We start from the raw sequence: 14,134 nt of genomic DNA, 5'->3' as shown, positions 1-14,134 counted from the left end.
TAATATGCTTAAGGAATCCCTGACCACCACACCCATCATCCAACCTCTAGATTAGAGAAGCCATTTGAATTGATGTGTGATGCATTCAATTTTGCAGTAGGAGCTGCCTTGACATAGTAGGTTGGTAAGTTTCCTCACATCATTTATTATGCTTCTAGAACCTTGGATCCAGCACAATGTAATTACACCACAACTGAGAAAGAATTGTTGGCTATAGTTTTTGCATTGGACAAGTTTATGTCATATCTTTTAGGGTTAAAAGTTGTGCTTTTTACTGATCATTTTACTTTGAAGTATCTGCTAAAAAAGACAGATTCTAAGTCCAGGATGATAAGATGGATGCTCTTACTTTAAAAGTTTGATTTGGAGATCAAGAACAGAAGTGGAATGCAAAATAGAGGGGGTTCTTGACCCTATTCAACTTTTGGATGATTTTCCTGATGAGCAACTCTTAGAGTTGTATGCTTCACAGAAAACCTGGTATACTGACATTGTTAACTTTCTTGTTGCAGGGGCCTTTCTAGTAGATGCACTAAAAGCTAAAAAGGAAAAGATAAGGAGTGATGTTAAACATTACGTTTGAGATGACCCTTATTTATGAAAATTCTATAGTGACCAATTCATTAGAAGGTGCATACCTGATGAAGATATTCCATCCATACTACAGTTCTGTCATGCATCAGCTGTAGGAGGTCATCAAAGACCCCAGAGGACAGTGAGGAAAGTGTTAGATGTAGGACTGTACTGGCCCTCGATTTTCAAAGACTCATGGCAAACATATTCCACCTGTGAGAGATGCTAAAGAGCGGGAGGAGTGATTACTTGGAGACAAGAGATGCACCAGCAACCCATCCTATATTGTGACATCTTGGATGTCTGGGATATTGACTTTATGGGACCTTCCCTTCATCTTTTGGTTTTCTTTATATATTCTTGCTGTTGATTATGTCTCAAAATGGGTGAAAGTTAAGGCCACTAGGACTAATGATGCTAGAGTTGTTATAGATTTTATCCGTAACAACTTGTTTTGCTGGTTTGAAATCCCTAGAGCCATCATTAGTGATCAAAGTAGTCATTTCTGCAATAAAATTACATAAGTCTTTTGAAGAAATATGGAGTTGTACATAAATTTTCCACTGCCTATCACCTACAAACAAATGGAGAAGTTGAACTCTCTAACAGAGAAATTAAGAAAATACTTGAGAGAGTAGTGTAGCCCCACAAAAAGGACTGAAGTCGAAGGCTTAATGACGCCTTGTAGGCATATAGAATTACATTCAAGACACCCTTGGGAATGTCACCATATAGGATGGTCTATGAAAAAGCTTGCCATTTTCCAATTGAGGTAAAACACAAGGCATATTGGGCAGTGAAGACTTGTAATGTCCATTATGACTCAGCTGGAGAGCAGAGGAAGTTGCAATTGCAAGGGCTAGAGGAGCTGCGTATTGAGCCTTATGAGAACTGAAGAATTTACAAAGAAAAGACCAAGAGGTACCATGACAAAATGATCTCAAGAAAAGAATTCTACATTGGTCAAAAGGTCCAATTCTCGCCTCAAACTCATGCCCGGAAAGCTCAAATCAAGGTGGATTGGACCCTTCACAATCACAAAGGTATTCCCTCATGGTGCAGTGAAAATCCAAAGTGACTGTACTAGTAAAAGCTTTATGGTAAATGGGCATCATTTGAAGCCATTCTTGCAAAATTCAGCCACTTTAGAGGAAGTTAAAGAGATTGACCTACATTCATCATGCATAAGCTTCCATCCCAACCCTTGGCCTGCATAACTCACCTCATACATCAAGCTAGTGATGTTAAAGAAGCGCTGTGTGAGAGGCAACTCACTAGTTGATTAAGAATTTTAGTTGTTCCTTTACATTCAATAAGCATTTTATGTTTGAGCTATGATATATGATAAATTCCTGCATAATTCTGCTGTTGCAGTTTTTATTTCTGCACTATATTTGTTAATTGACATATTTTTTGCATATCCTTAGATTTTTACAGTGGGAATTGCAAATTTTGGACTGGATTCATGCACAAATCCAAGGAATCTCAAGTGCACAGAGGAATGCTTAGTTTCACCTTACAACACAGTCACTTTGGGAAAGAAGTTTCAATTTCGTCATCAGAGATGACCACTTTCAATTTCATAGTAGTCACTTTTAGCTGAGGTAAGTGGTCCTCCTCTCTGTAGTTCTTACTTTAAATCCCATAGTGATTACTTTTAATGGCTTTTAGGCTGGTGCATCTGCGCGTAGCCACTTTCAATTCATAGTGATCATGTGCAGGGACATTGGGAATTAAGGCCTCTTTGTAGTAGCCACTTTGGATCCTATAGTGGACACTCTAGAGACCTTTCCTGAGCTCACATGCTGCGCATAGCTACTCCCATTCCATAGTAGTTACGCGCAATCCCATTTGAAATTTTGAAAAACTAACGCTCTCTGTAATAGCCACTTTGGACCCCATAGTAGCTACGCGCAACACCATTTTGAAAAACTCTAATGCGCGTGTCCACTATGGATTTCAAAGTAACCACACCCACAACCTATATATTGAAAGCCCCTACTTTCACTCTCACTCTTTGCGAAACTTCAAACCCCAATCCCCAATTTCTCTACACTCACACTCCTCATTTTCACTATTCTCTGCCTACGCTCATCCATTTCTACATTTTTGCACTAATTTCATACTCCAACCCAGGTAATTTTTCAAATTCCCCTCTTTTTGCATTAGGGTTATTCGTTCAATAAATATGGTTTTTCATTCTGGATTTCTGTGTTAAAATTGCTTGAGGGGAATGAGATTTTTGGGCATGACAGCATGATTAAGAGAAGCAATGCATGTTAATTTGATTCAATTCACTACACTTTGGATGATTGAACCTTGGAGTACTTACTGTCAATTGGGGTTTCTGCTTTAAAGTTTCCTGCATAGCATTTGTTGTATAAATTGTTTTATTCGAAGTGCAATTTTGTGCTTAAAGGGGATTAGGGGTGTTTAATTTAGTTAATGTGCTCAATCTCATCAAAATGGAACCCTAGGGTAGCCACCTCAATCTGATAGTGATTACTTTGTGCTTTTGCAGTTGACATAGTGCCTGTTCTAGGCTCATTTTGACATCTAAAATTAATCCCCCCACTTTATGATTCATTTCCCTGTGTTTTAAGTTGCATTGAACTTCAATCTGCTGCATTATAGTATTTATTTATGTATCCTGCAGTATGCACTGTGAATTGGAACAACAATGCTTTTGTGTCCACATTTCTAATGTTGTGAATTTCTGAATCTTTGCATAACATGTGCTCATTCTTGACATATAATACACCATGAGAGTTTCACACCTCATTTGTTCATATTAATTTGACCCCCTGCTACACACATACACTTCTGATAAAATTTTTGCTTCTTCAAAATAATCACTTTCATTTCCACAACTCTCACTTTGTTGTGTATGCACTGCTTTATTGAAAATTGGTTAATTAGATTGCCTCACACCACTGAATAACCTCTTTGTCAATGGTCATACACCTTTACTTGTTCATAATAGCTACACAACCCCATTGTTCCATTGCACACATACACATTCCCATTTCATTTCTGTAGATTGGAATTTGAGACTGCACTGCCTGTAGTTTGAATGATTTTTCTTGAAACTGCAGTGACATACATAGTAGCGTGTTACACTGAATTTGGAATCCTGTCTTTATTACCCCAATTGTTTGCATTTCCTGTTTCAAATTCATTTTGCTGTTGCATTACTGTTTGTGTCAATTTTCATGCCTTCATGTTGTCATGTCTACTACCCCATTACAGCACACATTCTAGTCTGCCTTGTTCACTTTCAATCTAAATCTTACTTTGTTTGCCATATACCTCTGTTGTATCATATCAGTTGTATCCAACTCACTATCCCTTCTTTTCTTCTTTACAGCAACCATGGTTAACACACTAAGAAAGAATCCTCCAAGGTCTAAGAGAGCCAAGACAGCTGGTGCATCTTCCTCCAGACCCCCATCTGCACACGATCCTAGATTCTGGTAATTGGAGCATGAAAATTATTTCAAAACCAATATTTTGATAAGACAGCTAGTGCAGGACCAAAATTTTGAACTTCAGGAAGGCACCTACCCCTCAATTCTAGGAGGAAATTCAAAAAAGAGGCTGTGACTGCTTCACCACTTGTGCTGGCAACGGGTGGAAGGAAATCACCCAGAAATTCTATGCAAACGCCATGAGGTCAAAGGCGACACTTTTCCCCCTAGACACATCATGGTGAGGGGAAAAGAGATCAACTTCACCCCCTCCAACATCCAAAGAATTTTAAACATCCCAGCTGTGCAGAAATTAGCTGGGCAACTCAACTTTTCTACCTTTAGCATCTTAGAGGACAAGGATTACAAGCCTATCCTTCAAGCCATCTGCAAAGAGGGTAAGAACTGGGAGTTTGACACTAGAATGCAGCCCAAGAACCTGACAACAAGACACTCGCTTCCTGCAGCCAAAGTCTGGAGTGTTGGTGTGTAAAAACTGATTACTGGGCAAGTGTACCCTTTGTCAGAATAATATTATGAAAAATAGAGTACCAAGTGTCGTATCTACAAGGACTATTATTAAGAATTACTTCCTTAATTACGCAATTGTTAATGAATATGAGAAATAAATTTTTGTTGATAAAATTACTAAAAGTAGAAGAATAATAAATTAAAAGGAACAGATTTCTTATGATAATAAATTATAGAAAAGTATGACTAAAGGTATTCAACGGGAAAAGGCGAGTATCTAGACTATAAATCCTCCTAAGTGTCCAAATAACTAAAATTCTTCTTCAACTACTTAGTTCCAAACGCTTATCGCTACAGGAAATTCTGAATTAAATCAATACCTTTCTCAAGGATAATGATTCCTAACCCTCGGTTGATCAATCAGAATCTCTTCCTTAATTAATACCCCTAGGTTGCATTAAGTTTATTATGAATTCCATAATTAGGGTTAACTCTAATACAGAAAACTTACGTCTTTCTATCTCTAGAAATACATTCAAGTCCTTTTAATTGAGCAATGTTAATTTCATGCAGGAATTTTACTCAAATTCAAACAAGAAAACAAGATGGAAGACAATTGATACTACTCAATTAAACTCAAGAGAAAAGAACATGAAATAGCATTAGAAGAATTGCAGAAAATTTGGTCAATTAAGATTCATTACGTCTAGATACTCAAAGAAAAATTAGAACCTAAACATCTTGAAACTAAAATTACAAAAGAGATGAATAAAAGTGCTTGATCCCATCCTCCAGCCGTCTCTGAGTCTTTCTTCTCCTCAAAACAGTGTCCCCTAGGTTTCTGTGCCAAGTTTCCTTTTATAAGAATCGTCCTAGGGCTTATTTTCTCGCTGAAGTTTAAATTCTGACGTACGTGAAAGTACACGCCCAAGTACACAGCCATGTACTTTGGCCATGTACATCTCTGTTTTCTAATAGACGCCCTTCAAAGCTTTTCTGAAAAGTACACGCTCATGTACACGGCCATGTACTTTGGTCGTGTACATCTTTGGTTCAGATGATGTCTTTCAATTGATAACACCAATGATATACACATTCATATACATAGGCGTGTACTTGCCCGTGTATATCTCTGGCTTGATTGTGTGCTTGACTTTTGCATCTAGTGAGATACACGCTCATATACACGGGCGTGTATCTGCCCGTGTATATCTCTAGTTCCTTTCTTTTTTCAATTTCCAACATCTTTAAAGCTTTCACTTCTTGATCATTTTTCCTTAAATATAACAAAAAATGAAATTAATGATAGTAACTTCTCTCAATAAATAGCTTAAAACTCTCAATTATTCTTCATGAATTACAATGTAGGATCAAATATATAAAGCATTTATCAAGTGTCTTTATCCTCAGCTCTTTCATGCCAGTCGTTCATTCTTCCACATTGGTAGTGAAGCGGGCAGAGCTCATATATGTCATCCTCACAGGCATGCCCATCCACGTTGGTGAGGTAATCAACAGTGCTATTATGGAGATCTTGAGCAAGAACCGAGACTCTCTTGGTTTTCCTTCCATCATTACCATGTTGTGCCAAGATGCTGGGGTCAACTTCAGCGACTACTTGCAGAAGGTCAAAGTAGCCCCTCCAATATCCATAGCCATGGTGAAGGAACTGTTTAAACCTAAGAAGACTGCTGACCCAGATTGTCATTGCCAGCTGAGTATAGGACAACCACACCACTGATGTAAAGTAAATGGGGCAATTTTGTCCAAAAATTTTAGATTCATAAGAAAGTTAAAGATACCCACCTATTGAGATGAAAAAAATGAAAATTTCAATTTTTTCACAATTCAAGTTTCCTAGGAATAAGATTCCTGAAAATATTTTTTGTATTTTATAACAAACATGGGTAAGAAAACTTTTTAAGTAACATTCACAGGAAAGTCAAAAAATTCCTTTTGCATACTTTCATGGTTCACCTCTTCCACTAGGTACCAATAGGCAATAACAATAGTTGTCTCCATCTCCTCTGCTCTCTTTTATTTTCCAGTTTTAATTTGTGATCTACCATCGACAGTTACCTACTAGCTAGGTCATGTTGTACCCACACAATAATGCTCACAATTGCTGCAATTGTCATTGTTGCTACCAACCTTAATCCATATTCCATAGTTATATTTTTTTTCTTTTTTTTTAAACAATGAACAAGTCTATCTGCAACCTATCTCTAAATAGGAAATGCTAAATATTTTAGTCCACTTTCAAAAATGAACTAACCCAGCCTAACCTACTTTCAAGCTGGCTTAGGGCGAGACAGATTATGGCAGGCCAACCTACGTTGACATCCTTACTGAACAATAGTTTATGGTGGGAAAAACATGACTCAACTAATAACTTAGTGGAAAGGAAAATCAATTGATGAAGCTATATGAAAGGATGAGCTAACAATTAAGAGCCAATTTCAAAATTTCAGCCTAGCTGTAAAAGAAGATAAGAGTAATTGATGAATTCATATTTTATAGATATTTTATTTGTCTTTTTATAGATTTTTAATAGAAAAATAAATTTAGAAATTATAAATAGTAAAAAAAATCTCATTTAGGTCAAATATTATAGCTTTCTTAATTTTTGTCTTATTTAAACTAATTTTTTTGAATATATTTTACAATTTTAATTATTTGAATAATTATGTAGGAAATTTCAGACGAATTCCATGGATTTTTGGCTATTTGGAAAATATGAGGTGAAAGTGACCACTTTCAGAAGTGATAGTGACCACTACAGTAAGATAATTCCAAAGGACAGACCAAAGTGGCCACTTTCAGAAGCAATACTGGACACTATAGAAGCCTAGAACACAACAAGCCTACGTAGCCACTTTCATTTACTATAGTTGCCACGTGTGCTGCCTGGAGCCACTATCATTTGCAATAGTGGCCATTATAAAGAGGAAGGAAATTTCTGGAAGTTGTGTAGCTACTATCACATGCGATAGTAGTTACTCCAGTCAGGATAACACTTATCGTGCTTACTATCATTTACGATAATAACTACTACGGAGGCATCAACTTTTCTATATATAGATTTTTACCATTTAGGATTAGAAAACCTTTTGCAAAACTTTTTCCTTTAGATTTTTTAGGGTTTTAGGATACTTTTGGGAGAGCCTGGGATTGCGTTGGGTCTCGCTAAGGGTCTAACCTAGGGTTTGATTTCCATTTTCTTCACTTTTCTTTGATTTTTCATCTTGATGTTATTGATTTCTCTTTACTTTCATTTTGTAATTATGAGACCCATCTTTATAAAAGGCAAAACCTTTTGTAATCCCTAGTGAGTTCACTTAGTTCTTGAATTCGTGGGTTTTGAATGTTAATATAATTCCTTTTATTTCATGAATTTCTTCTTCCTAATCTCTTGGATTGAATTAATAGTTAAATGCGGGGGACATTGCTTAATGAACCCTATTTTGTTTTAATGAGATTCTAAACTTGAATTGCTTAATTTGATGGAAACATAAGGTTGATTTTTTCTTGTTAAATTAACCTTATTTTGAAAGGAGAGGAAGAGTATTAAATATTGAGAGGAATAAGGATAGAGTCAACATGAATGAACTAGGGGTTACTACATTTTATTGATTGAACTTTGCAATTTAATTTTATGCTTAAGTAAATTGAACTTGAAATCACAAAACCCCATTTTTTACAGCTTTCTGAAGACATTGAACAGTACATGTTTGATATTTGGTTACTCATCCAATGATTCATGGGAGACGACCTAGGTTAGCACCCTAGTATTACATTAATTTCTGTTTATATTTTAATGAGGATTCGCGACAAATCTTTGTTCATCAAATTGGCACCGTTGCCGGAGAATAATTGGTGCTTGATTAGATATTAAACATGTTTTGTGTTCTGTTTTTAATTTTCTGCATGTTTGTATGTTCATTTCTTTCTTATTTTTTTTTTCATAATAGATAGATTAGAATTAGTTTAGTTTTGTTACTCCCTAGTTACTTCTGCATATCATTTTTGTTTTCTGCATAATTTCTACATTTATTCTACTCTGTTTATTCGGTTCTTGCTGCTACATTTTTCTACATAAACATCTGCACTTTTCCTTTCTTTAAATTTTGTAATTCTACATTTCATTTTTGTCTTTAATCTTCTGCATTTCACTTGTTCCATTTTGTAGATTTCTGCACTTATTTTCTACTCTATTATTGTTCTGTTTCTAGTTTTATGCTGCATAATTTTCTGTAGAATTCTAGTAGATATTTCTGCATTCTGTATAGAGTTTACATGCATTCTAAAATTTTGCTGCATAGTTTTCTGCAATTCTATATTTTTCCCTCTGCATTTTGCATAATTTTGCATTCTTTATTATGCACAATTTCATCAAATTCTACATAATTTTCTGTTGCAACATTTTCTGCATTTTTGTGTCACTTTGCTGCATACTGTTTCTGCAGAATTATGCAATTTTTTTTTTAGTTAGACACTTCTTCATTCTGCATTTATTTTGTTTTGTTATGCTTTACACCTTTGCATTTTTTTCTGCACTTATTTGCTACATAATTTTTCTACACAATTGTTTTTTTGTTGTCTAGAACCCCTTTCAATTTTCATAGTTAGTCTTTAGTGTTTAGCACATGACTAGATCAAATCCTGTTTTCCTATACCTATTTGATCCATAAATTGATAGAACATATTATAGGAGAATTAGGCAGTCTGATAGTGATAGTGACACTGCTTCTGTTTCTTTTTCTACTTCTTCCTCCTATTTTCATTTCGATTTATATATTATGGCTGAGAAAACTTTAAGAGAGTTGGCTTTACCTGATGTATCTATGCAGACATTGTGCATTCAATATCCTAATATAGATACACCTTGTGTGCTTAAGTCTAGATTGATTCATTTGTTGCCCAAGTTTCATAGTCTTGCAGGTAAGGATCCATTTAAACACCTCAAAGAATTCCACATTGTGTGTACCACCATGGAACCAGCTGGAGTTCCTGTGGATCATATAATGCTAAAAGCATTTCCATTCTCATTGCAAGACACAACTAAGGATTGGTTCTACTATTTACCACCTGGATCAGTTACAAGCTGGGATGGTCTAGGAAGGATATTTCTAAAAAAAAATATTTCTACACCTAGAGTGACTTTAATTAGAAAAGAAATTTGTGGTATAAGGTAAATGGACAAAGAGAGTTTGTATGAATATTGGGAGAGATTCAAGAGACTTTGTGCAAGTTGTCCACATCATCAAATTAATGAGCAGTTTCTTATCCAATACCTCTATGAAGGTCTTATATCCATGGATAAACAGATGATTGATGTAGCTAGTGGAGGAGCTTTGGTAGATAAAACTCCTATTGCAGCAAGGCAATTAATTGAAAATATGTCTTCTAATAATCAATAGTTCAGTACTAGAAGCAATCCAGTGGCCTTAAGTAGAGGAGTTTATGAGATGAAAAATACTTATGTTGCTGATCATAGAAAACTAAAGGATAAGATAGATGATTTAGCTTATTTGATCAAGTAGTTGGCATTGTCACAGAGGGCTGCAAGGTTGTGTGAGATCTGTACTTCACCTGAGCACCCCACTGATTTTTGTCCAACATTGTATGAACTTGTAGGTTGGATGAGTCATCTGAACTTGGGATGGGGGGAATTTTGCACAGCAGCAACAATATCAACCTCTATCATAAATTGTTGCAGCTTCAAAGAGTGAACCTTCCTTGGAAGAATTGATGAAGGAAATAGCAGCTAATGATCTAAAATTTTAGCAGAGAACGAAAGCAACAATTCAAAACATGGAAAATTAGATTGGATAGTTGGCTTCCACTTTGAATCATTTGCATTATTAAGATTTTGGTAATCTATCTGCACAACCAGTTGTCAATCCAAAAAATGTTACCTTGAGATCAAGAGAGGCCATTCAAGACTCTCAAGAGTAGCAACCAATAGATGAAGATCTAAATTCTATTGCTCTAGCAAGTGATTGCAGTCTAGCAAGTGCATAATTTGCTCCTACTCCTCATGCTACCGCTACTAATGTAGTAGAAAATTTTGAGCAACCTGTTCCTCATTCATTTCATTCAATTTAGCCAATTATTCTGATTTCTTTACTTGTGATGCATGTAATGATTCTGCAAAATGTAGCTTTTGGGCTGAGATTGATATATATGTGTATGGTGATTTTGATGCAGTTATTATAAATTCTGAGAAAGTAAATCATAATGTAGCCATTGTAGGTTCTAAGGAAATGAATCATGATGCATTTGTTGAAGTGCAAGCTACACATCAATCTCCAACTTTTACATTGCATTGAAGCCTTTGCTTGAGCCTTGAAGTATGAATATTACATCATTGTATATCCAAGAGAGCAGCCTAAGTACAACAGCAGGACACAATATTCTTCATATCAAGGCAATGAAAAATATGAAGAAAAGCTCATTGAGTTCATCAAGTAGCTGGAAATCCCTCCGCGATTATTTCTTCCAAGTTCTCAATTAAATGAAGTGTTGTAGATTTATGAGAAAAAGGAGAAATATCTAGGGATAGAATTTAAATTCTTACCATCAAAAGACTCATAATTTTCTTAGGAGTTTTCTTTTTTCTTTTTAATTACTTTTCTACATATTAGCATTAGTCCATTTGAGTTTTGGATATCTCATGAATTCTACTGCATAAACATTTTGATTTGCATTTACTTTGATGTTTGAAATATGTTTCTACATAATTCTGAATTTTGTAGAGGGAGAATACAAATTTTGAATCCAATTTCTGCTTAAATTAAAGAAAGGATCAAGTGTCACAAGAGTAAATACTTTCAGAGCTTAAGCGTCATGGTAAACACTTCCAAGTCTACTCTAAGGACTAAAAGAGGCAAGACTATTAGAGCATCTTTCTTCATTCACCACTACTGCAATTGCGCCACCACCTCAGGAAGCTGAGGAGGATGATAGCTCTAGTTCTTCAAAAGAAGAAGAAAAAGAAGAAGAAGATGCAGAGGATAGCTTTTACTCCTCCAGCTCAAATGAAGACCTAATTTAGTTTTTAGTTTCCCTTATGTTATTTACTTTTCAGTTATTTTTATTTCATTTTCTTGCACATATTGTCCATTATTTCCTTGTAATTATTGTACTTTATCGCTTTTCTTTTCTTACTTTACTCTTACCTTACTGCTTTATCTTTGAATAGTTACTTGACACTTTCATGCTTTTATATATAATTATCAGTTCAGTTTTCATACTTCATTTTTGTGCTGAATCCATTATGCATCTTTGTGCAGACTATGCTCTCAGTCTGATGATCGAATTGATTTGTCGTTATGTTTAAAAGATTTGTCGCAAATCCTCATCAAAATTTAAACAACTTAATGTAGTACTAGGGTTACCCTAAATTGTCTCCCGTGAACATTGGCTATTAATCTTCATTAAACATGTTGAAGGCATTAACCGAACAAACAATTAAAATGAGGGGTTTTGTGGTTTCAAATCAATATAAAGAACAACAAGCAAACAAATTTAATTAATTAAAACAATAGAAAGTAGCAATCCTTGGTTGACCCTCATAGATTCTAATCCTTATTCCACTCAAGATTTAACACTCATCCTCTCTCCCATGAATTAGGTTAATTTAACAAGCGAAAATCAACCTTATGGTCCCAACGAAATTACGCAATTTGTTAGGCTCTAATCCCTGATCCCAAGATTACGCAACCTTAGAATTAAACCTAGGACTAAGCAAACCCTAGTTTAAAATCTCCTTAAAACGAATTAGGATTAATTAAGCAATATCTCCCTCATTCACCATTAATTCAATTCAAGAAACAAGGAAGAAGTAATTCATGTAAAGAAAGGAGTTATATTATCATTAAAATCAAGGAACTCAAGAATCCATGTGAACTCACCAAGGATTACACAAAATTTAGCCCTCCATGGAAATGGGGGTCAAAAACGCAAGTTGAAAATGTAGAAAACTCATTGGCATTAATGTAAAAGCAAGGGAAATGAGAAACCAAACCCTAGGTTGCACCCTTGGCTTTCACCCAAGGTTGCCCTAAGCTCTGAAAAATTGTCTTAATTTAGTAAGGAAGAGAAAAGGTATGAAAAATATAAGAAGTCCCTACCCTAATTTGGTAAAAATCTATTTATACTAAGGTAGGCGCCCTCCAAAGTGATCACTATGAATCTTTAGAGTAAACACGCGCAACATCAGTGAATTCTGGTCTTTCTAGAGTGATCACTTTCAACTTTGAAAGTGTTTACGCGCAGCTCCTGAAATTTTGCACTCTCTGGAGTGATTACTTTTAACTTTGAAAGTGATCACTTTGGTCCTTTTGCTGAAAGTAGCTTACTGTAGTGGTTACTATCAATCTTGAAAGTAGTTACTTTCACCTCAAATTCCTCAAAATTCAATAATTCTTCAAAATAGGCTTGGAGATTCCTGCCACATTATTCAAATAATTAAAACATGTAAAATAAACTATCTAAATCAATGTAAATTAACCAAAAACTAAGAAACCTATATTATTTAGCCTAATTGGAATGTTCATCTTATTTACACTATCTAAGTCTATTCTTTTCTATAAAAAGTAATAAATTATGTATAAAAATTTAGTAAAATGTGGATTCATCACAGTCCCATCAAGAGGAGCATGAATTTGACCGCTAAATTGTGAGCCATCATCCATGAAAAAGGAGTGATCTCTTTGCCTCTATTTTATATATTTTTAGTCTAATTTTCATGCATAGTAATAAATAAAAATACAAAAATATTTTCATTATCTTTCTCTTTTAATTTAGTCTAGTTTTGTAATTCCAATTTTATATTCTGATTACACTTCTCATTCAACTAACAATCATTCTTTGTTTTGTAAATAATTATCATTCCTACCATACTGAACATATTTTCTTGTAAGGTGAACTGTACTCACATGTTGCCAAGTAATTATCACCTTTTACTATGGTAGAGAATTGGGCCTTAAATTTCTTTTCTGTGTGCACTTTACATGTATTTTTGCATTTATCCTCTAAAACTTGCCTTGTTTCTTAATTGGATATGAATTGTGCAATTTTTCATCTAGATGATTGAGACCTTCTTTGCACACACCCACCCGCCCTAGAACACCCTTGTGTAACACCTTAAATTTAATTTCTAAAATAAATGAATTTTGCAAAAAAAAAATGGGAATAATAAAAGTTTTTCATTCAAACGATTTCCCAAGGCATAGTTCAGCAAAATATTTCAAAATATAAGAATGGATTACAATTTAAGTCAAATAATCACTACAGGACTTAATTAATAAATTTCAGTTTCAAAACAAAATAAATATTCTAAATCCTCTAACAGTGTCATCCATCCCTTCAGTGAGCTCAGTACTGATCGTCTTGATCACTTGAAAAATAAATGTAAGAGTGAGTACTCTATACTATCCAACACACACAAGCATAGCGACCCACCTTGCCCACTCCACATATTTTCTAGCGTAACACAACTCAAACATTAGTAAACACAAGTAACGCATTTCGAATATTCCATTTCAATTCACAAATAGGTGCATATAGCCACACTCACTGTCGCCCTCAACCTCAGGGACTTACTCAGTTTCACATCA

This window comes from Abrus precatorius, unplaced genomic scaffold, assembly GCF_003935025.1.
Source record: "Abrus precatorius isolate BTA unplaced genomic scaffold, Abrus_2018 Scaffold10, whole genome shotgun sequence".
In the NCBI taxonomy this organism is placed as follows: domain Eukaryota; kingdom Viridiplantae; phylum Streptophyta; class Magnoliopsida; order Fabales; family Fabaceae; genus Abrus; species Abrus precatorius.
This window is presented reverse-complemented; position numbering follows the sequence as displayed.